Source organism: Apteryx mantelli, chromosome Z (assembly GCF_036417845.1).
Source record: "Apteryx mantelli isolate bAptMan1 chromosome Z, bAptMan1.hap1, whole genome shotgun sequence".
Lineage (NCBI taxonomy): Eukaryota > Metazoa > Chordata > Aves > Apterygiformes > Apterygidae > Apteryx > Apteryx mantelli.
In genome coordinates this window covers 87807049-87829169 of record NC_090020.1, presented here as the reverse complement: position 1 = coordinate 87829169, position 22121 = coordinate 87807049, and the positions used below count along the sequence as shown (strand labels likewise).

Here is a 22121-nt window from a genome sequence, read left to right as displayed (position 1 = left end):
ACAAGAAAGACCAAGCTGCTTATAAATTGCTGCTGAAATTAAAAGGCACTTTTTGATGTAAAGCAATTGTAAAGCACTCAGACTCTTTCTGGGAAGCCCAAGAGCTGACTGAAGACAAGAGAACAGAACGGTCTGGCAGCTCCCAGACAGGTTATAGCTCCAAACTGGTTATAGATCTAAAGTCTGATTCTGTCTGTCAGGTACAAGACCTGCTTCAAGTTCTCCAGACCCAGTAATGACAGATAATCCTCCTTCCTTTCCAGTATTTTGCCAATTAACATCCTCTATGCCTAAAGGTTTCTAATAACCTTTTCTTCAACTCAAGCATGGCCTTGCATGCTCAGTTTTTACTCTTTTATTTCATCATTTGCCTTTGAAGAACTGGCCACCCCATCCTCCCAGAAACTCGCACTCCTGCCCATCCAAATCTTTATTCCTCATCACAAGTCTGGTGACACTACGCAATCACTTCAACTGTCTTTACTGGCCCACTCTTTTCTGCTGTATTAAGTTCAACTTCCTAACCTTCGCCTTCAAATCCACACCTACTATATGTATCTCCATGTTCTTGTTCAAATAACTACTCAAAGCAAGCTTCTTTCAGTAGCAAGTCTGTTTATTATTTAAGGAAACAGGAAAAAAAACACAACACATTAATTTGCACCTACCAATGGAATTCGCATTGCTGTGACTACAGACCTTTATCTTCCCTAAACCCTTCCTAAGGTTTCTTACTTCGAATTGTATTATATAGTGTTGTAGACTTCATTTTTTAGGACAGAGATCATTTCTTTCTGTATGTTCTCTAAAGGAGGTTAGCATCCTTTTGGTACTGTAAAAACAACAGCATTGAGACAACACTTCAATTTCTGGCATGGCTATACATAATAATACTATAGTTAGACTGATATAAATTCCCAGGTTGACATTCTATTCCAGAATAAAATTCTGATAACCTGGTATAATTATTCTGCTTCCAAACACAGGTAATTACACCTAAATAACATCATGTTCATTCTGGAACAAAATGCCTATGCAAGGAGTAATACCAGCAATAGTAAGTTTTTTTTTTAATTTCTGTATTGTTATGCCAAGAAATTTCATCATGTAGAGAAGACTTAAGTATCTCAATCAGAATGACAGTAATATATCCTAACATTAGGCAAATATTACCCTAAAACACAGCTTATAAGCAGTTTATTAGCTGTTCAGCATATAGGTAATGATGTCCGATTAACACTTCTCATTATCTACTTTAAAAGCTAAGTATCTCAAGAAAGGCAAAAGCAGTATGCTAGTTCAACCACCAAAACTTCTCCAGGAAATGAGAACCACATCTCAAATCATGACTCAGTGTGGTTTGAAATACTCAGGAGGCAAGGAGGATATGCAAGAGGCCACTTTAACCACAATCAGCAATGCCTATCGTACTCACATAAAATACAGGCTCCTTTGGGCTTATCAAAGATACCACGATCTGTTACTGTCGAAAAAATCAGAAACATTCCTGCTTCCAGAAATACAGCTTTCATAATAGGCAGGATTTTGATTTCTTAGGATAAAGGTCTTATTTACCATCCATAGTATCAATAAAGTCAGGCCAATCCTTAGATTTTTACACATCTTTGTGAAGTACTCAGGTGTTCAACAGTTGAAATTTATATCAAACAATCTGATATTTCAACATTGTACATAGTGTTTATCTTAAAAAAAAAAAAAAAAAGAGAATCAAATTTGTCTCTACATACAAATTTCAATGAGTAACGGAAACCTGAATTTGCGTCTCTGGTTTTCAAAGAGAACATTCCATCAATTTTCTTCCCTCCTCACTGTTCTCCAGAAAAAAAAAGCTTAGGAAGGGAAGTATTAAACAATATTTCAAATATTAATTTTTTTTAGCTTTTTTCTTTTACAGTGAATGATAATAAAAGTACTCAATGCAATAACCCTACTGTTGACAGTTCTGGAATAATTTCAAGATTTGTTCTTTACTGGCCCCCCAAAAGTTTTCAACAGACATTCTGCTGAATTTCCTGTCCAGATAATCACTAAAAAGATAGCTGAAGTTGACAGGGACCTCTGGAGACCATCTAGTCCAATACCCCTGCACAAAGCAGGTTCAAACAGAGCAGGTTGTTCAGGACATGGTAGAGTCGGGTTTCTAGTATTTCCAGAGACGTAAATAAAATTAAATTAAGCATTTTGGTTTTCATCATAAGTTATTTCCATCGGCTTAGACAAACACAGGTGTTACCATACTGTACCAAAAACCTGTATACAGAAGTAGACAGCACAAACCAGTATATTACAATAGTTTTCTTCTTCTGAGACTAAAGTTATCCGTGTGCAGGTGGGTGCTAAATGAAATAGCTTTAGAAAATTTCCACATTCTCCTCTGCCTTTAACCACAAAAACAATGAACAACTGGAGATACCTGGTCTCAAGCAAAGCTCAAAGCTGGCTATGAAAGTTATGCATAGCAAAACCCTAGGAGAACTCGAAGTACCAACATAAGCTAGTTCAGGCTTCTTGTATTTGCTTCTCAAAAACTTTGGCCACAATTTATTAAATAAACAAACAAACAAACAAACAAACAGAAGGACTTTATATTCAGTAATTTCTTTAAAGGAAATTCTAAAATTTGAAGAGTGAAAAGAAAATGTTTCTGTTACAATACCAGTTCACATTTGACTTGGGTCTGTTCCTAAGCTAGCTGTAGAATTAAGATGCTATAAACAAATCTGGATGCCTTAAGGAGGAAAAGCCCTAAAAAGTCAGTTTTTCTCAACTGTTAATCTAAAATAGTATTGTTAGTTATTATAAACAAAAGACAGCATGGATTTTAAATAATTGCTAAAATACTTATGAAATGATAAAACCTGATTGAACAAACTTATTCCTTCCATTCATTCTGCTTTTATTCATCTAGTTCTAGGATACTACAGAACCTTGTTGACCTACATACTGGCTGCAAGACTTGTTTGTTCTCAGCATTCGTTAATTTAAAACAAGTAATAAGAACACCGAAGTCACTGCATCACCAAGTGTATTCTGTGGATTTGAACAAAAGTGCAGTTTGGTTGTAATTATTTACAAATACTGAGGTGGATTTTGTAAAAATTTTGGAATTTCAAAATCACATACAATGAAAGCAGTTGTAGCAACTTATGTTTGGAATGGCAGAAGCTGAAGTCATGGAAACATCACAAAGACACTGAATTGCACATGCATGGTGTTCATGGCATACTGCTATAATCTGGCACAGAGGCTGACCTAGAGTGCATGAGTATGCACACAACCTTTTTCCTGGTAAACAAAATATTTTGGGAGTCCCCAGAGGCTGTAAGGATGATATCTATTTCCACACATGGAATGCAGATGAAGTTGTAGACTGATGTTCACAAATTTACTTTTCCCAGTTTGTCATAATTCCTACAGGCCAAACTTTTTCCAATCAGTCTTCTTGTGGATTCAAGTTTTGAGCCTCAGAAATACAACAATCTCTGCAGAGAATTCTCTTTAATGTGTCTTTAATGTGAGGTATGGCAAAGTGCTATTTGTGTTTATTGCTTAGCTGAGTTTTGCAATTCTGGATTACCAAGCCGTATCAAGCCAACAAGTAAGATATTTATCTCTGAAAGAAGTTGTTTTACAACTGTAAGCAAGTTACTACAGTCTTCAAAAAAAAAAAAAAATCCATTCCTGTAACAGATTATAAGAGAGCAGGTAGCTGCCATTGTTCTTTTTTTCTACTATATCCTGCATCTGGTTATGGACCTCACACATCTGACCTGTTAAAAAACTGGCCTTTTTTCCTCGCAATGGGTATTATTAAGTAAAGACAGTTAGTGAGAGTTTTTGTTTGTTTTCTTAAGCAAATTTCCACCAGGAATTTTCCACCACAGCAATAAAACCACTTGTAATTTATGGCTGCTCAGAAGGTTGATCTTGTCATCTAACTCCTTCTCAAATTTTGAATTTTTTTTTGGGGGGGGGAGGGGGGCGTGGGGCAAAACGGGCATCTCAAGTTCAGTTCTTTGGGGAGAACAGCACAGAGGGCAAAGAGAAAGAAGGGGTATCTTTTCAAGCCTGCCCATTTCCTCTTCTCATACCACTGCTGAACTACCTCCAGCCCATTTTAAAGAGCACCAGATGCGACTGGTGCAGAGTTCACTATTACCAGCCTCTGGCTGGCAGGAAGAAAGAGGCTATTTCAGCACTGAGGTAGGGTATCTCCTTTTCCACACCATATGGAGCTGAGCAGACCAGCTCTATCTACAGCTGGCCAATGGAAAACTGCCTACATTTGCCAAGAGATGCAGTTAAAGTTTTGGGCCTAGTAGTTTCCTAAATTTCTCTTAAAAAGAAGGTGAATTCATGAAGCAGGTAAAGCCCCAAACCCCTCTTTTTGCATGCTAGTTAAGAATGGATTATAAAAATGGCTTTTCTAGTTTTGTATTTTTATATGTAAAATTGCCTGGGACAGTAACATGTGAATGACTTGGAGGTACAGCAATAACGAACAGAATGTTGAGATTCCCAATTTAATGCAAATTTGAATCACATTCTAAATGACACTATCTTCCTGTCTATTTCCTCTATCAGGTTAATATATTCTTTTTCAAAAGTGAATGGCAATTCTTGCTTGAGAACAGCGTGAAGCAGCTGCGGACAATCTCAGTGAGAGCCCTCCAAGTCGGGCAGGGCCTGCCTGCGCAGCTCTAGCAACAAACAGGCCCCAAAACATTAGGGTCAACATTTTTTTTACATTCACTCCCAGGAATCAGTATGCATATTTATATTTTATTATACAGTCATACTTATAAGAGAAATAAACCTACTGATTTCACTTAAAAACCACTTGGAACTCGATAAATCATTACCCTTATTTTCAAGATCAAATACCCGAGACAAGCCTCAATGCAAGATGAGATCATGATTACTGATACAGAGGATCAACCCTCCAACATTTAGCAGCATTTTCCGTTGGAAAGCTGGCCTATGTGTAAAATCAAAATCTGGTAAAGAGAGTTTATGAATATTATTAATCTAAAAAAATAAAACTCACCAAGAATACTGCAGACTCCAGCATCTATTCAGGTTTCTCATCTTACAGCCTAAAAAATCCCTGCAAATGCAAAACCTCCTGTGCTAAAAATAAAAAAATTCATAGTACGGATCTTGTTCCAAAATCCAAATCAAACAGATACATTGAATTTTGTGACAATTCAAGTTCTTACAATTTTAAAGCAGCTTACTATTCTGGTAGAAGAAAAAAAAAATCTAAAAGGTGCTCTCATGTAACATATGATTTTTAGCTGACACTTGGAAAAGAGCATGCATCATCAGCAGCAATAGATACTATTCCTATCATGCACCATGAATTCATGTTTGCAAGCATAATTCTGCTACAGATGCCTACAGTCAAATATAGAACCTCTGCATTCAAATTATGAAAAATATGAACAGAAATAAGCATAGTGATCTGTTAGACATTTTGCTCCACCACGCATGCTATTTACCGCCCTATAAAATCTGAGAAACAATACGTTCTATCTACATTAAAAACTACACAAATACATTTTCAGGCTAAACATTAGCATGCTACTTTCAGTCAGCTACAATTCATTTCTAAATACCTTATGTAATCTACTGCAGTGAGAAATAAAAAGGTTCCCTTTTATTTGTCACTCTTTGATGCAGACACCCTACCTATGATCAGCTACCATACAACTTACCAAATATCCACAATCTCTCAAGGCTTTTAATGCTGTCTACTTTATTTTCCTGAACACAGAGGAAAAGACCCTCACTGCACACTAGACTAAAACATTTTCAATGTTTTTCCTCCATATTTATCTTGATTGTAGACTACCAAACCAGCTAACAGCCAGGAATGGTTAGATTTTTTTAAAATCGTACTGGATAAGATTCTAGAGTTGCTGATTTCCTGTTATAGGAAGTAACAGTTCTAGCAAAAGATCCCCAAGGCAAAATGTTTAGTGTTCCAATGTGTAAGCTCTAACAGCCTTTGTTCTTCCCTTTGCTATATCCATTACTGCTTTCTTCTCTCTCCCCCTCTCCCTCTCTCTGAATCCTCCAGCTTTCAATATAAGATGCAAATGCCAGCTCAAATCTAAGTACACATTTATTTTTTAGATGAAGGAAAAAAAAAAATCCTATCCATTATCCGTTGCTGTGAAGCTTTGAGTTAAAAGTAGTCATCCCTCAGGAGCTGATGCACTGCCCATCCGGTTTCCTATTCTTATTTCATTACTGCACAATATTATAATTCATGCCACTAATAATCCACTGGAGCTCCATCAAATCTCTAAAATACATCTTTCCACTTGGCTGCAAAATTCTCCCTGGGTTAAAACAGTTTAAGAAACACCATCCACACTATTTATTTCATATGTTTTTCTATGTAGGCTATATTAAGTACGTGTTTAACATTAAAGACCTTAATTCACAAATAAGCATCAGGTTACTTAGACATGGCCAAACAATCAACCTTTAAACAATTAGACAGCAAATTCTGAATGTGTAATGCTGTAATGCAACACAGAACAGTTCGCTGCCATGTGGTCCACAATTTATGATTGTCACTCAGAGGCCTATTCTTTATGACTACATTGTGATAAAAATGTATATCTGGATGTGTGATATTTAAATAAAGATGCTGTACTTAGGCAAGATATCAATAAGTCTTTGCAAATAATAGCTTTAATCCTATTAAACCTGGAGGAGGTTAATAGTATTTCTTTGCTAACATTTAAACCATTGTCTCTTTACTAACGTGCCAAGTGTGCAATCAGGAGCCAGATTTACTTTTCATATACATGTACCTTCATGCTATTGTTATATTCATACCCAAAACATCACGTCTCACCTTGTGAACCTTGACCTTTGAAAGATATTTTAGCCAATGCTCAGTTACTGTCACAGACGCATTACCTCTGCAAATACGAAAGGGTTAAAGGCAGCCCCAATCAATAGGCCTACAAGGAAAAAAAAGGGAAAAAAGAAGAGTATGCCTTACAGCATCTTTGCAATGCTTTTATGCACAATTCTACAACAATATTGTCTCCTTTTGGCCTTTCAGAAACACACAGCACACAACCCCCCCACCCCCTTAACGTCTCCCAGAGAAGAAAACCACAAGACAGCACCCTGTAAATAAAACAGCATGCAAAGCAGCATTCTTCAGTCACAAGCATAACTACAATTACAAATCATTCAATCAATTTTATTCAGTTTAGTTTAAAATAGACTGCATAACCGGTGTCCCACCCTTGCAAAGCAAAAATATTTTAATAAGGGTCATAAATCTCAGCTCTTGCCCATTCCTTAAGCATAAAAAGGCATGAAAAGCCAAAGTAATCTCAGTTACTGCAAATATGTACATTTATATACAGAATCCTTTATGACTACATTAGCCACATACCAGTGCTGTGTGTCTAAAGTGTGCATTCACATACTGTTTTGGGCTGGTATCTGTCTGCAAGCTCCTCTGCTTTTGGCTGCCATGGAGGGAGGAAGCTATCCCCGTGCAGCAGCTCAGTGACTGCATTGTGTTCGGGAGCTGATCTGCCTCAAACCAGTTCCAGCCGGTTCTGGTCACCCTACATAAAAAGCTATGGCAACCCTCGCTGAGTTGCCAACAAGTCCCTGAAAATCGCCGGGGCCGCTTCTCGCCGGTGCTGTGGCCGTGGGGCGCGCGCGGCGCTGGCGCTGGCGCTGTCCCCGTGCCTGTGCCTGTGCCTGCCGCTGTCCCTGTGCCTGTGCCTGTCCCCGTCGCCGCCGGCAGCGCGCCCCACGGCGCCCGGCGCCCTGCTCCCGTCCCACCCCGCACGCACTCCCTTCTCCTCCCCCACTTACCTCCCACAACCTGGCTGGGAGCTGGGAGCTGGGAGCTGGGAATGTGTGCCTGCGTGTCTGTAGCTAACAAAGAGACTGCAATAAAAATCCTCACAGGATCTCCCTTGCCGCGCGCGGCGGACTCGGCCGCGGCGCGGGGAGCGGGCTGCCACGCAAGGACGCCTCGCGCTCTCCTCTCCCCTGCTCCCCGCAGGACGAGGGTGGCTGCGGAGCAACGTCACGCCTGCCCCCTCATGCCCACCGCCGTGGGGCGGCCGGCTGGCCGGCCGCGCTCGGCGCCCACTGCCCTCCCCGCTCCTGGCGGGCGCGGGGCCGCTCGAGCCGCGCTTCTCCCCTCTGCACAGCATTAACTACAAACATTATCCACACACGCCTCCCTCCCCTCAAGAAAGCCATTTCCGCAGCAGCGAGATGCCTGCAAAATAGTTCCTTTGCCCCCTCCTAGCAGCACCGACTTGGCTGCCGAACCCTTTTTTTTTTCTTTTCACTATTCAGCTATCCTGGAGGCGCTCAAGGGAGGGGAGCCGACAGCCCCGGTGGCCTGGGCACGGGGCGAGATGGGCGCCGCCGTGCCCGTCCCACCCCACAAAATGGCTCCCGGCCCGAGTGCCTGCTCGGCCCCACGGCCTGGCCTGGCCCAGGCGGCTCCTGCGCCACGTCGCAGCCCGCTGGGGCGCCCGGGTCCTTCCCGATCCAGCGCTTGCCCCCATCCGTGCCCCTGGCAGCGCTGTCCCAGGGCCGTTCCCCCTCCTTGCTCTGCCAGGCAGGGCCTGCACACCTGGCAGCCCCCGGGATGGGGACGCTGCCTGCCCGCTCCGCTCGGGCAGCTCGCCCCGCGCTGGCAGGCACAGCAGGCCCCACCGCTATGCCAAGCCCTGCGCGTGGGCATTGGGGTGTGAGGGCACTGGGGCATGTGAGGGCATCGGGGTGCGTAAGGGCATTGGGGCATGTGGGCATCAGGGCGTGTGAGGGCATCGGGGTGCGTGGGCATCGGGGTGCATGGGCATCGGGCACGTGGGCAATGGGGCATCAGGGCACATGGGCATCAGGGTGCATGGGCAATGGGGTGCACGGGGATTGGGGCACGTGAGGGCATCGGGGTGTGTGAGGGCATTGGGGCGTGTGAGGGCACTGGGGCATGTGAGGGCATCAGGAGTGTGGGCAACAGGGTGCATGGGCATCAGGCACGTGGGCAACGGGGCATTAGGGTGCATGAGGGCATTGGGGCGTGTGGGCATTGGGATGCATGAGGGCACTGGGGTGCGTGAGGGCATCGGGGCACACAGGCAACGGGCGTGCAGAAATCGGGGCGTGTGGGCATGGGGGCAGCCTGCCCCCAGCCACGCCGCCAGCCACCCCAGGAACCCCACGGCCAGGGGCGCCGGTAACCGTGCGGGCGGTGCGGGGCACTGCTGCCCCGTGCTCCTCGCCCAGGGGCCGAGCCCCAGCACCTCATCGCGCTCGGGCCTCCACCCCGCGCCGGGGACACCGCGCCGTCCTCCCCGGCGGCCGCAGCGTCCTCCCTCACCCGGGGCCCCCCGCCGCCCCGGCCGGGACCAGGGCCGGCCTTGCCGCTCCGGCGGGAGGGGGCCGCGGCCGGCAGGGCCCGGGTGGCGAGCAAGGGCCGGCGCTGCGCGGGGCCCGGCGCGGCCGCGGAGGGGAGGCCGCGGGGCGGCCACGTCCCCGCCGCGCTGGCCGCAGGCCCTGGCGGCTCGGTGGCTCCGGCCCGGCAGGGCCCTCGCAGCCTCGCCGCGCCTCGCGGCCCGGCGGCGGCGGCGGCGGCAGCGCTGGGCGGGGGGAGCCGGCGGCAGCGCAGCGGAGCGCGGCGGCGAGCCCGGCAGGCCGCTGCGGCGCGGCTGCCCCGGCGCGGCGGGGCCGGGGCCAGGGCCAGGGCCGGGGCCGGGGCGGCAGCGAGGCGGGAGCCAGCCCCAGGGCGACCCCAACCGCATGCAACCGGCGCCCCCCCCCATGCAAACACACCTGCTGCGGCCGCGCCGGCCGGCCCGCGCCCGCGCCCAACGCCGCCACTGCCGCCGCCGCCGGGGCGTCAGGCGGGCACGGCTAAGGTGCGTCGCCGCCGCCGCGGCAGCCGGCGGAGAGGCCTGCTAAAAGATGGTTGAACATAATGGCAGGGAGAGCGCGCGAGAGGCTCTTGCCGGGACTGAGGCGCGGTGGGGGTGGGGGTGCCGCCGGCTCGCACAGATGGGGGAGACGCTCCCGTGTGATGCCGTGTGAAGCGGCTCCCTGGAGCGCGCCGGGGGCGGGGAGGCGGCCGCGGCCTCCGCGCCGCTGCCGGGGCCGGGGCCGGGGTTGGGGCTGTGGTTGGGGCCGGGCCGGGCGGCACCGGGGAGGTCGCGGCCTCCTGCCGGCGCTGGGGGCTGCTGCTGGCTGTAGCCCGCGGGCTGCGCCAGGCAGCCGAAGCGCCCCCTTCCCCCCCCCCCCCCCCGGAGCAGTTGGACAGGCTCCAGCCTTTGCGGTTTATCGCTGATTTACAGCGCGCCAGCGCCCAGACCGCCCGCTCCGGCGGCCCCGGCAGCGCCCAGACCAGCGGCGGCAGCGTGCCGCGGTCCTGCCCCCCCCCCCCGGGGGTCCTGTTCCTCCCCCGGGGTCCTGTTCCCCGAAGGTCCTGCCCCCCCCACCCCGGGTGATGCCCCTCGGGATCCTGTCCCACCCACGGGATCCTGCCCCACCCCCCCGGGTGATGCCCCCCCCCACCCCGGGGTCCCGTTCCCCGAAGGTCCTGCCCCCCCCCCGAGTGATGCCCCTCGGGGTCCTGCCCCCCCCCGGGATCCTGCCCCCCCCGGGTGATGCCCCCCCCCCAGGGTCCTGTTCCCCTCGGGGTCGTGCCCCCCCCCAGGGTGATGCCCCCCTCCAGATCCTGCCCCCCCGGGGTCCTGCCCCCCCCCCGAGTGATCCCCCCCCAGGTCCTACTGTGTGGAGAGGAGCAGGTTGTGCCATTTCCTTGTGCCACAGTTTCACCACCTGTAAAATGGGGGCACCATTTCCTTGTTAATTTCTGGTGTGCTAGTGCTTTCAGATGAGGGATGCTCTAATAAAGTGAACAAGCGTATGCTCTTAGGTGGCAGAAAGGCAGGGGGTTCTTTCGTTAATTCATGTTTGGTTGCTTAATATTTCATTAGCATTGTTTGGGTTTTAAATAAAGGACAGGTGAAATTACACGCTTTTAAATCAAACGTTTTAAATCAAAGCATTAAACACTTCATAAAAGTATTCCTGTACAACACAGCAGCTCTAAAAATTTAAGGTATCAGGCCGCTATTTCCACTGCTAATGCAGATTTGCATTTTGTTTAGTGTAGACATGGGAAACAGCTTCTCTTTGTAGCTCGTAAGGGTCAGTCTCTGGCTATGATCTCTTGTGGCAAGTGTACTACAAGCTGCATTTAGTAATAGGCTTTTGTTTATTACAAAGCAACCGGACATTAATTCCATTATTTTGAATTTCACTATGAAATTTCCTCCCTTTCTGCAGTGGGACAGCATATCTTACAGCTGTGCAGCATGATTTTTACAATGTAAAGTTTTGCATGTGAATCACTTTGTAGTAGCATGGTAGTGACTTTAAGGTACATTCAGTGAATTAATAACACCCTTCTCAAATTTATGATATAAACTTGACTTTTTTTTTTTTTACAGACTATATAGAAAATAACTATCTATGCTATTTGCAACAATGATGTATTCCTTTTATAACCCGACTGACAGTGCAGCAGATGCACTAAGCCCTCCTGCGTTACTGTTAGAGCAGCTGCTGGTGGGAGGATGCCCTCCCGGAGGCCCTGTTTGCAAGGACTGATTGCGCAGGGCAGTAGCCGGGATCTGCCACGCGGCACACGTGACTCCGTGCGATCTGAACGCTGACTTGCTTCCAGGCTTATCGAAAACAACAGCAACCTGCACAATTACCAACTGGCAATCAGTGAGCCTGATAAGGTTATACAATTTGAATATAATAAATTGATTTAATAGGTTGAAAATAAACAGATTTGTGTTCTGGACTAGTTTTAATTTCAAGAAAGGCCCCATGATTTAGTTTGCACAAGCCTGCAAGTGTGCAAGGAGCTTGCTCATCCTGCAAGTGGCTTGCAGAATCAGGCCATAATATTTTAACACAATATTGTCTTCCTGATTAACTAGTAGACTTTGGTCTGATAAAAAAAGTGAAAACTACAGTCTATTTTTTTATCCTAGATTTCTGTGGTCTGCTTGCATAATGGCAGCTGCTAGAAGTATTAGTATCTAAAATATTATGTTAATTGATTTCACAGTTTATACATGGCATAAAGGTCTCTGTGCATGCTGTCTTTCAGACTGATTTACTGTTTTCCTTCCAGCCAGGTGTCCTTGACATCTCCATGGAAGGAAAGTCTGTCACTGCAAATATTTAACTGTAAAATAATAAAATTAAGAGAATTTATAGTATCATTTACAAGTGGTGCCAGGCTGACAGCCCTTCCCTCAATTCTTTTTTTGTTCAAACACAAAATAAGAGGCAGTCGTGATGCAAGTGTCCCTAAAAAGCTAAAGCTAAAAAGCTTCACTTTTGCTCTAGAAGGAATCTGTAGGCTTTTTAGCATGTTGACTTTATATCATAGGTCTGAGATTTAGTTTCTAAGTCACCTCAAGAGCCTCATGACTCTGCAGGTAAAGTCAGCCGCTGGGGAGGCAACAGGCAGTTTAAGTTACGGCAGCTTTTCCCCGGAGGTAAGAACTGGCACCTCTTGATTTGTGCTGCCTCAGCAGCTGGTCAGTACAGGGACATAACGTACGTAGTCGGCTAGGAGGGGGCTGGTTCCCACAGCTGCTGAATTCCCACCCTTGGTGTCACCATCTGAAAGTATTTTCTCTGTCCGCCCCTTACTGCATTGGAGCCAGCTATTAATGCGGTACCAGGGTCCCTGTCTGCAGAGGAGGAAGGGGGATGCCCTGAGGGTGGGAGGGAAGACGAGGGGGGCTGGAGGAGCACCTTCTGGCTGCCGGCAGCCTACGGCGTTGGCAGCCCCCCCGAGAATAAGACTTGCCCTTCTTCATCTGCCAGAGAGTGTCCAAGACGGAAGCCTGTTCGCTTCCACTTCAGACACCATGCCATATAGTCCTTAGAACCAGTGGTAGAAGAAATTCTTATTTTTCAAGATTACTCCGTTTCCTCCTTTGGCCTCTTTGCAGAGGCTAGGAACCAGCTCTGACACTGCTGTCTTAGCTGTGGAGAGTCTCTACAGCACCAAATGAAAGCACCAATGTATTCAGTTATACTCCAGAACAGCACTGAGACGGGGGGAATGTTTTGTCACCTGCACTGATGAAGCAGTAAACTTTGCTATTAGGTCACATACCATATATTTCATTCTCCCAGGAACTGTCAATTTTTAATCCCACCTTTCCTTTTTCCTGAAAAAAGACAAATACAGCCCGCTATTCTCAGTGGTCAGCAGGAAGGAGTGCTCCTATTCAAGACATTCTCCCTTTGATGTTGCAGTAAATGCTGTATTTGTGCACAATAATAACTTTTTAATGATTTATTTTTTAAAGGATTTTGAGACTTTCAAAATCCAGATCTCTGAAACCTGGTGTATTCTTCCTACTTTCTGTACTGGAATCAGTTTTAGTTGTATCAAATATAAATAGCTAAAAACATAGCTTTTACAAATCAAAAATATGTTGGAGCCAAAGATGATTTTGCAGGTGCATTTACACAATTAAGAATGAAACCAATTTGCATTTAATTTTTTGCTTTCAGGATAAGTGATATCCTTTTCGTGCTCTCCCATTTTTGTTTGTTCTTTTACTCAATAAAATGACATTTCCCTCCTGGCTAGTGAAACATCCTTAGTTTAAGCAAGAAGGGTAAAATACATATTCCATATTTGCGATCCTAAATTTCTTTTCTGACCCATAACTCTACAACTTCTGGCAAATACTTAATAGTATCTGTCAAATTCAGTTGCTTTTTTAGGTTTTCACCTGAAAATTTCTTGTATCATGTTATCCACAAGAGCAGAGCAGAAGCCTGTAGTTCTTTTTCTATAATACTTATATTTTTCCTTTAATCACCATTAAGAATGCAAGGGTACTTTTCTTTAACACTATACTTCAAAAGTCAGTATTTTAGAAAAATGCTTAAAACTAAACTTCCCTTTTTCAGATGCCCAAATTACTGTTCTCTAGGTATTTTCTTGGCAAAACTAGTTTCCTTTCTTGCTTATTAAAATAATTGTCCTGTTATGTTTCGAGCTAAAAGCTCTGAGATTGCTTCTAGAAAAAGCACTAGACTTATTAAAAGGAAGTGATCCTAGATGAGATAAGATAGAAGGACTTTGGTAGAGAGAAATTGATAACTAGACTCAAAACTTGCATCTACATCGACAAATTTTAGATTGGAAATGTCTTCTTTTAAGATAGCTTCTATCACAAGAGCACCCTAAAACCTAAAATTTGTCATGCAACGTTTATCAAAGTGCTGTAGCATTTTTGGCACCTGGCCTCCTAGTAGACTCCAGTGCTCTGACTTACAGCCAAGACTAGACCCGCAGGAGGACACAGGAGTTAAATATCACCTAATTCTCACTCTAGATGCCTGAATCTAGTCTGTAATGCTCTGAACTCCCACACAACCATCGGCTAACCCTGGGGGGTTGTATTAATTCCTGTATCACACCTGAGCTTTGGCGCTGTTCCGAAGTGGCACTGGTCTGTATCTGAGCTGAAGGGACCACCGCTCCAGCTGGCTTCCTTGCAGCACAGCAACAGCAACAGCAGCAGCTGCACACACACAAAGCATCATTAGAAGTCATTCTCCCAAATACTCCGGAGTTAGGAGTATTCCTAGAGCTTAGGGGAGTCACGTTTGCTCCCTTGCAATATTCAGACTTAAATTTCCTGTCTCCTACAACGTACTAGACTGGAAGGATACTCTGGTAGACATGCTTTGCTTTTGAGCTTGTATTGCTATGTCGAATGGAGCAAGGAGAGGAAGAAACCATGACCCACCACCTCTCAGTGCAAGCTAGGCCTGGGTTTTGGGTCCGTGCTGCTGAAGGCTTCCTATCAGTAATGTACCAACTGTTAGTAGTCTGGACACCGTGAGTGAGTGACTGACTGTGGTCCAAGGAACATTGTACTGCTCCATGGAGGATGGAGCCATGTTCTCAAAAGAGACTGAGAGTACGTTATCGCCTGGTGGCTAACGCACCCTCCTGAGGCGTACAGCCATGAGCTGTGCGCTCTTCTAGTCCATCTGCAGCCTGTCACCTCAGGCGTCTTCACAGACACCCATGCCTCAGGAATTCAGGCTCCCCATTAGGCCTGTGAGGCATTTTTCCTTATGCCTTTAGTCCCTCTCTCCTGCTGCAAGTTAAATCCATTAAGTCACATGCACTACAGAGAACAGAGGACTCCTGCCCAGGATCTACCTTTTATTTTTCAGGAGGAGGCTTAGCAACATTTTCAAGGATGCTACACAGATTTAGGCAGCTAAACTAAGCCCTTTGTTGGACCTTGACTAAGGTGCTAAATCCAGAAAGTGGTTTAGACACCTTATATATAGATATAAATGAGGTCCCACTCTCAGCTGTTGCTTAACGCTGACCCCACACATTTCCAGCATTAAAGCTTTTTTTATTAATGGACCTCCGAGTTGTACATATTATTTCAACCAAGGAAAAGTCAGAAATAGTAGCTCTGCTTCCAGTGCCAAGGTGAGGACTTTGCAGGCTCCCTGTGTCCCTATGTCAGCTTTACAACCTGCCTGGGAACAACTGCAGCATCTGTGGTGCAACATCTGCTACAAGGTGCCTGGGGTCACCCTCGCAGAGTCAGCGTGTGGAGCTGAATTGGGGAGAATTCGGGGAGGATCTGGAACCTCGGTGAAGATGGCCTTTTAGAGAAGCTAATTGCGTAAGGAGCTGTTTTCCATGGCTGCAGTACATTATTCCCTTTGCACCTGTTAGAATAATGTGCACAGTTGCTAACTTTTAACAGAATTTGACACAGAAAAGTATATCAGCCAAATCTGTTTAAACAGAACAAATACAAAATACAGCGAGGTTTGTCTTCCAATAAATAAATAAATAAACAGAAGATGGATTACTTGTTTTTTAGCTTTCGTTTTTTAAATAAAAATTATTTAAATATATGTCAATACTAGAGGACTTTTGAAGTATAATTTGGTAATCCTCGTCAAGAATATTCTGCCAAAGCAATGGACTTTGGGGTCCATTTAAATTAACTCAGAAAAAGAGCATGGAATTGTTGTCAGTAATCTCAAAAATACGGTGATAGAAAACACGTGCAGAATGTGTACAGATGTATTCTATCTCCTAAACCTTGAAGTGTAAGCTATGGTCTTATTAGAGAGGTCTTACTATTTAATAGATACGGTTTACAATTTGGTTTTAGATTGGTGGGTAGTCAGATGGCTTTTATCCCACTCATTAGAGATTAACAAATATCATACTTATGTAAATGTATGAATAGCTGCTTAATTTAGGAAGCAAGATGGTATTTAACCTGCAAATTGTCCAACTACCTGCTAATTTTGTGGCAATACATATGTTACAACATGAAAAGTAGAGCCATTTTTCTTTTAGAGATCATAAATCACTGGACCATTGCTGATCTCTTCAAGCCCAGCAGATCTTGCCTAGGGTCTGGTCACACTATGAAAACTACCAAGTACAACGGTTTATGATGCTCTCCTGGCTACTGGAAAGCCATCAGCTATTTTCAGGACCAGCAACCGTCAGTCGCTACTGACTCAGAGTGGAAAGGCCCAAAGGCAGGCAGAACAGAGGCGCACGCAGTTGGGGGAGTTCCTCTCGTCTCCCCTATCGGAGGGGGACACTTCCCCCCTTTGGCGGTTACCTCTTGCTGCTTTCACAGGTCACGTGTATACTGAGCAGCTAGGAGGCTTGGAGGACCTGGGCATGTTTGCACCCAACTTTGTATCTCCATCACTTCTGATAAGGGCAGTTACTGACCAAAACAGCACCTAGCTCAGAACAATGAAAGTTTTGCACATGCTTTAAGTGTAAGTGCAGACCTCCACAAACTGTGGTTAAAACCTGCACAGGGCAAATATAACCCATAAATATATATGTATTTGAAAATGATGCTGAATGAGAATTATGGTCAGAAAGTGAGAAATATATGAAACCCCTTCTTAACTATGTTGTTCATTAACTACATTTGTACATTAACTATGTTGTACATTAACTACATTTGTCTTGGCCTTCTCCCCCCACTACAACTGGTTTTGAAGACTGTCTCAGAGAAACAGGAGGAGGAGGATGAAAGGAAGAAAGCGCAGTAAGTAGATACAGACTAAAATAAATGGACACAATCTCTGGGCAGGGGGGGAATGTGAGAATATAAATGTTAGCACACTCTACACAGGGTAGATCACCTTCAAGTCATACCGTAACTGCTGCATAACCTGTACTTGTACCCTCCAGCAAACACTGCCTATAGCTATGGAACAAAATGTTCACAACAGGCAATCTCCCCCAAATTTAAAGAAAACACTGGACAAAGGCTAATGAGTAGAAGTCAATAACTCTTATCACTCATTTGCAGAAAAAAATCACTAATTACAAAGTGAAAATTTACAATGCCAAAAATAGTATGAAGAGTGAGAAATCCTAATAATTCTCAGGATGTTAAGTCCTGGAAAAAACAGAATGAGGTAAAGTCTTGGACAATAAGAGACTCAGAAGATTTTTAATCATCTATAGAAGAAATGTTGAATTCAGATATAATACAAAGCCAGGAGGATTGGACAGGGCTTAATAATTTTTTTTTTTTCCAGCTGTTAACAAGGCTGAGCAAACTAGTCATTATTCAAAGAAATCACACTTGCTTAGCAAAGAGTATGGCCTTAAAATGGTTCCATAAGTAAAGGAGTTATAGACAATATCTCCGCTTTTCAAAATACACTGAGAGATATTAGCATAATGCCATGCTGAAGAGGTCACAGCATCTCTGAACCTGTCAGCAGTCACAGACCTGTTAACTGGCAGCTGTGAAAGGCAGCCTACTTTTTGCCCACATACAAAGGCAGTTAAACCACGTTACTCAGGGGACAGGCTGAGAACAGTGACAGCCTTCATCCTCAAGGCTTCAGCAGGGGCTGGAGCCGAGGCAGAGAGGGGAAATGGCCCAGATGGAAACAGGGCTGGCCGGGAGGTGCTGTCTGGCACACAGCAGGGCAGTCGTCGGCCAAAGGGAGTCAGCAGCGCTGCAGCCGGCTGCCCTGCCAGGGTGGGCGTGGGATTCCCCGTGCTGCTGACCCTTGCGTGCAATCTGCTCTTCCTGCACATTCGCTGCAACTGAAGTGGACTCTGCCACAGAAATACCTCACAGCTCTCATTTATTTCTGTGTCTCATTTATTTCTGTGTCTCATTTACTTCTGCATTTACAAACCAGTCTGTAAGGCCCTAAGTATCAACTAGCAAAAATGGCCGAAGAGACTGCAATAGTGTAACTCCCACCTGCACTAATGACATCTCTCTGGGAGAGCTGTGCCATGGACGTGAAAATAGCCTCTGTCTGGGGAATCACCCAGAGCAGATGTGAGAAGGCCCCGTAAGTCATTCTACCAGCAGTATTAAAGTGCTACGATTTTCTGAGCACATCCTTCACTTGCTTTTCGTGATGTACTATTTATAGAAGTGAGGTTGCATCCACCCTGGTGACAGACAGACCAGCTGAGCTATTTTAGCAGATCTCCATTGCAGACTTTTTGGCAAAATTATCTAGGCTGAAACTGAAGTTGCCGTGCCCTGGCAGGGCTTTCCTGGCCGAGCCGCCGCTGAAAGGCCTCCCCCGAGGGCTGCAGGCGTGAGGCATCCGGCGTGCCCACTGCCACCGTAGCCAAGGACTGCATGCGGGGCGACAGACACAAGCAGCGTGAGGTGCTGACCTCGCCGCAGCCCCCTGCTCCAGAGGGACTCCTCAGCTGCAGGGCGCCCATGGCACTTAGCAGGAAGAGCCTTGCAGCTCTTCCAAAGACCAAACCAGAGCATCTGTGTGCTCCCCGTGGCGAAGGCAGGCCCACATCAGGCTCTACCACATGCAAATGGTAAATAGCTGAGCAGCAGAGAAGTTTTCTGGAGCCCATGCATGCCTCGAGCCAGCCCTCACTTCAGCCATACCTGCAACTCCTGGCAGAAGCATGGATCTCATCCTGACAGGAGCATCCAGCTGAACTGTGGCTCTGTCTGCAATATGACGGGAAGGGTTGCAATGGCATCCTTTTTCGTTCCTTAGCACTGCGTGGTCACTGCATATATAGATAAGAGGGCACATTTATGGAGGAATTTGAGGCCCCATAATATCTATCCAAGGGGAATGCTCTTTTGCCTGAAGAAGAGAAGAAATTGAGTATCTGAAAAGTGCTAAGTCCTCAGAAAGAAAGTGCAGAAAATAAGACAGATATTCCTCATCAGAAAGGTGCCCAATACAGGACACCCAAATCTCCAGATCCACACTGTGCCCTTCCAGTAGTGCTGCCAGAACAGCTGGATATCACACTTGGCAGCATCAGTGTCTTTACAGTGAGCTTTTAAGCACAACTCTGACTCATTGTCTGCTACGGAGGTTTTAATGCAGTCAAAAAAATCCATATGGGTTACATCAGTGCTGGACACAGAGCTCTGACCAGCAGTGATCTGGGGACAGTCAGGTTTCCAGCCCAGAATATCCTTCTCTTTTTAGAACAGAACTTTATAATGAACAATAGAACTTTACAAATGAACTTTACAGTGATTGTCAAAACTTGGAAAGGTGTTTCTTCTGCGCTGGAGTACCACTTTTGAAGAACACAAGATCAAGACAGGAAAAGGAGAGGGACAGGCCCTGCTGGAAGCAACCCTTGCACCAGTTCCTCTCACACCACTGACGAGCAGTGGCCCCCTTACGTGAGCGCATCACGAAGGACTTGCCTTTGCTGCTGCGCTGGCTTGCATTAGCCATGCTTTGTCCACACCTGCAGGCTATTCTTGTTGTGCACTAAGATGCTCTCAAACAACTGGAATTATTTATAGCATCTGTATCAGCCGCACAGAGGCCCCACTGAAAAATTAGCTTGACAGCTGGCATTGCTAATGATGTGCCACACCATGCACTCCAGCAGAACAATTCGTTTAAAGTAAAACACTGCTTAACCCCAGTGATAGGGGTGCAGGTGCGTGCGCATGGGAAGGAGCTGGGTGAGGGACAGCACACGCTGATCAAAGCGACTTGCCCAGCAACATGGAAGAGCACTGCAGAAGGCCAGACCGGGCCCTGGGTTTCCCTGGCCACCAGCTCACAAATTCAGTCCTCTACCTGTGCCACCAGCAAATTGCACAGCGGGGCTCTGTACAGATTACAAAATGCAGAGCTAATGGATCTACTCATGAGCACTATAGTCTTTTCTGCTTACTAACACCTTCCAAATGCTGGGCCAGAAACCTCTCACTCAGCTTTCTCTGCAGGCATTAGCCACCTGCATGATTAACATCCAGTATAACGAAGCTCATCAGCCTAAGACATTGAAAAATGCCTGTTTTGTTCCCTTAATATGCCATATGTATGGGGTTTTTTCCTTCCTTCTCTTGATATTTATTCAAAGATACGAGGATTATTTCTGAATTATTCATCATACAATATCTGATTAGACTGTGGCTCCCACTGCTTAATGAATGAGCCATTAGCCTTTTGCAGATGGTGCTATCAACAGCTATTTGAATGCTGCATGTTCACCTGCATTTACACAGTACTGTGAGGAAAAGGCTGGAGCAGAACCTTGCACAAGGTTATGGGATGATTTTTTACTGTAACATCCGTTAGGTGTCATGTACAGTGTTTCCTGGTTCACTCACCATCAGAGCGGCGTTGCCTCACTAGGTGTTCCCTACAGGAACCACAGATGCAGCCTTCCAAACTGCATCTTCCAAGTGTCTCTTTTCTCAGGCTAGAATCCTGTAATCAGGACAAGAAGGAGAAAAAGTATTTTTACAACACATAAATTTTGTTTTAAAAAATACCTGATACAATTTTCTCAGACTAGAAAATCTTTGTGTAGTTAAGTATACACCCTAGTAACTACCCATTACATCACTTCAAGCAATGAAGCAAGTACATAAAAATAAATTGCCACAGTTATGTTTACTTACATATATGCTGTCCTTCTACCCCCAAGTGTCCTACAAGATTTGGTCTCTGTTGCCGTTTCTGAGCCACGGCTCGCCTGCACGAGCAGAGGCAGATGCCATCAATGACCCCTTGCTGCTGCCCTGTCACGAGCAGGTGAAGGACAGTGCTTCGGGCCTCCCGCACCTCCCTCCACTCACGTAGACGTCAGCTGTGCTGGAGGCTAGTTTGGAGGAACACGGCCTGGCCCCTTTCCCGCGGGTCTGGGGAGGTCGCAGCAAGTCCGGATGCACTGACCCCTCTGCGTCTCCGTCTTGTGGACGGCAACGAGCTCTGTCACTACCCACAGCTGTGGCTGTCACCGCTGCGCTCCCCCCAGGGTGCACTGGCCTTTTACTTGCAACAGTTGCCCCACTCACAGCTGAGAAGGTGCAGTGACCTCCTGGGTGGAAAACAGTACCAAAACAAGCACAGCTTGGAGGCACAACGTCCCCAGAGCTTGTGGCTGTTGAGCATTTCTGGGCACTGAGCCCAGGGCAGGCCATGGTGCGGGGGGGACATCTGCTGCTACCAAGTCTACAGTTTGAGGGGAAAAAAATCTAGGGACAGCAATTAATGAGCAGTCAGGCAGGAAAAAGGGGGTTTGTCTCTTTCTCAGTAAAAGCAGGTGCAAAACCCCTACACTTAATGGGAACCACAGAGTAATTTAGATGCCAGGTTGGAAGTGGGCTGGGAGAGCAGGGCTGAACCCTCCCTATTCCTGAAAAGCATTTCATGGAAACCTCAATAACTGCGCAAGATCCTGGCCCTCACGGAAGATACTGGCTCTAGCAACTCCCCTGAAATGCACTAGGTGCAAAATCAAAATGGTTAATCCCACTCAATAGCTGCCTTAAAGCTAATTTAGCAAAACTCTGGCCTGTGATGACACAGAAGTACCCAGCTAGTTTGTGGCTGCCTGCTGAAGGGAGGCTGCTTCTTGCGGTAAGGTGATCAACACTTTCCTTGAGGTGGAGCAGGAAAAGCAACTGCTGAACAGAATAGCCAAAGAGAAAAGTAAAATTAATCCTAGAAATGAAAGCAAATAAACC

The 22121-nt window shown here is 46.1% G+C and overlaps 1 protein-coding gene and 1 long non-coding RNA gene across 2 annotated transcripts in view; one reads left to right on the top strand and one right to left on the bottom strand.

Moving 5' to 3' along the window:
• ZNF532 (zinc finger protein 532) overlaps positions 1 to 7524 on the bottom strand; it is a 54156-nt gene extending 46632 nt beyond the window's left edge. Inside the window, exons 1-2 of the mRNA XM_067315897.1 lie at positions 7448 to 7524; positions 6893 to 7001 (exon numbers count right to left, since the gene is read on the bottom strand). The gene's annotated coding sequence lies outside the window, so the exon portion shown is untranslated. The remainder of the gene's footprint in view (positions 1 to 6892; positions 7002 to 7447) is intronic.
• A 2290-nt stretch (positions 7525 to 9814) lies between these two features.
• LOC136995347 (uncharacterized) lies at positions 9815 to 13341 on the top strand. The gene is made up of 3 exons (XR_010886921.1): positions 9815 to 9947; positions 11538 to 11820; positions 13300 to 13341. It is a non-coding gene; the product is annotated as an uncharacterized lncRNA (long non-coding RNA).
• The last annotated feature ends 8780 nt before the right edge of the window (positions 13342 to 22121 follow it).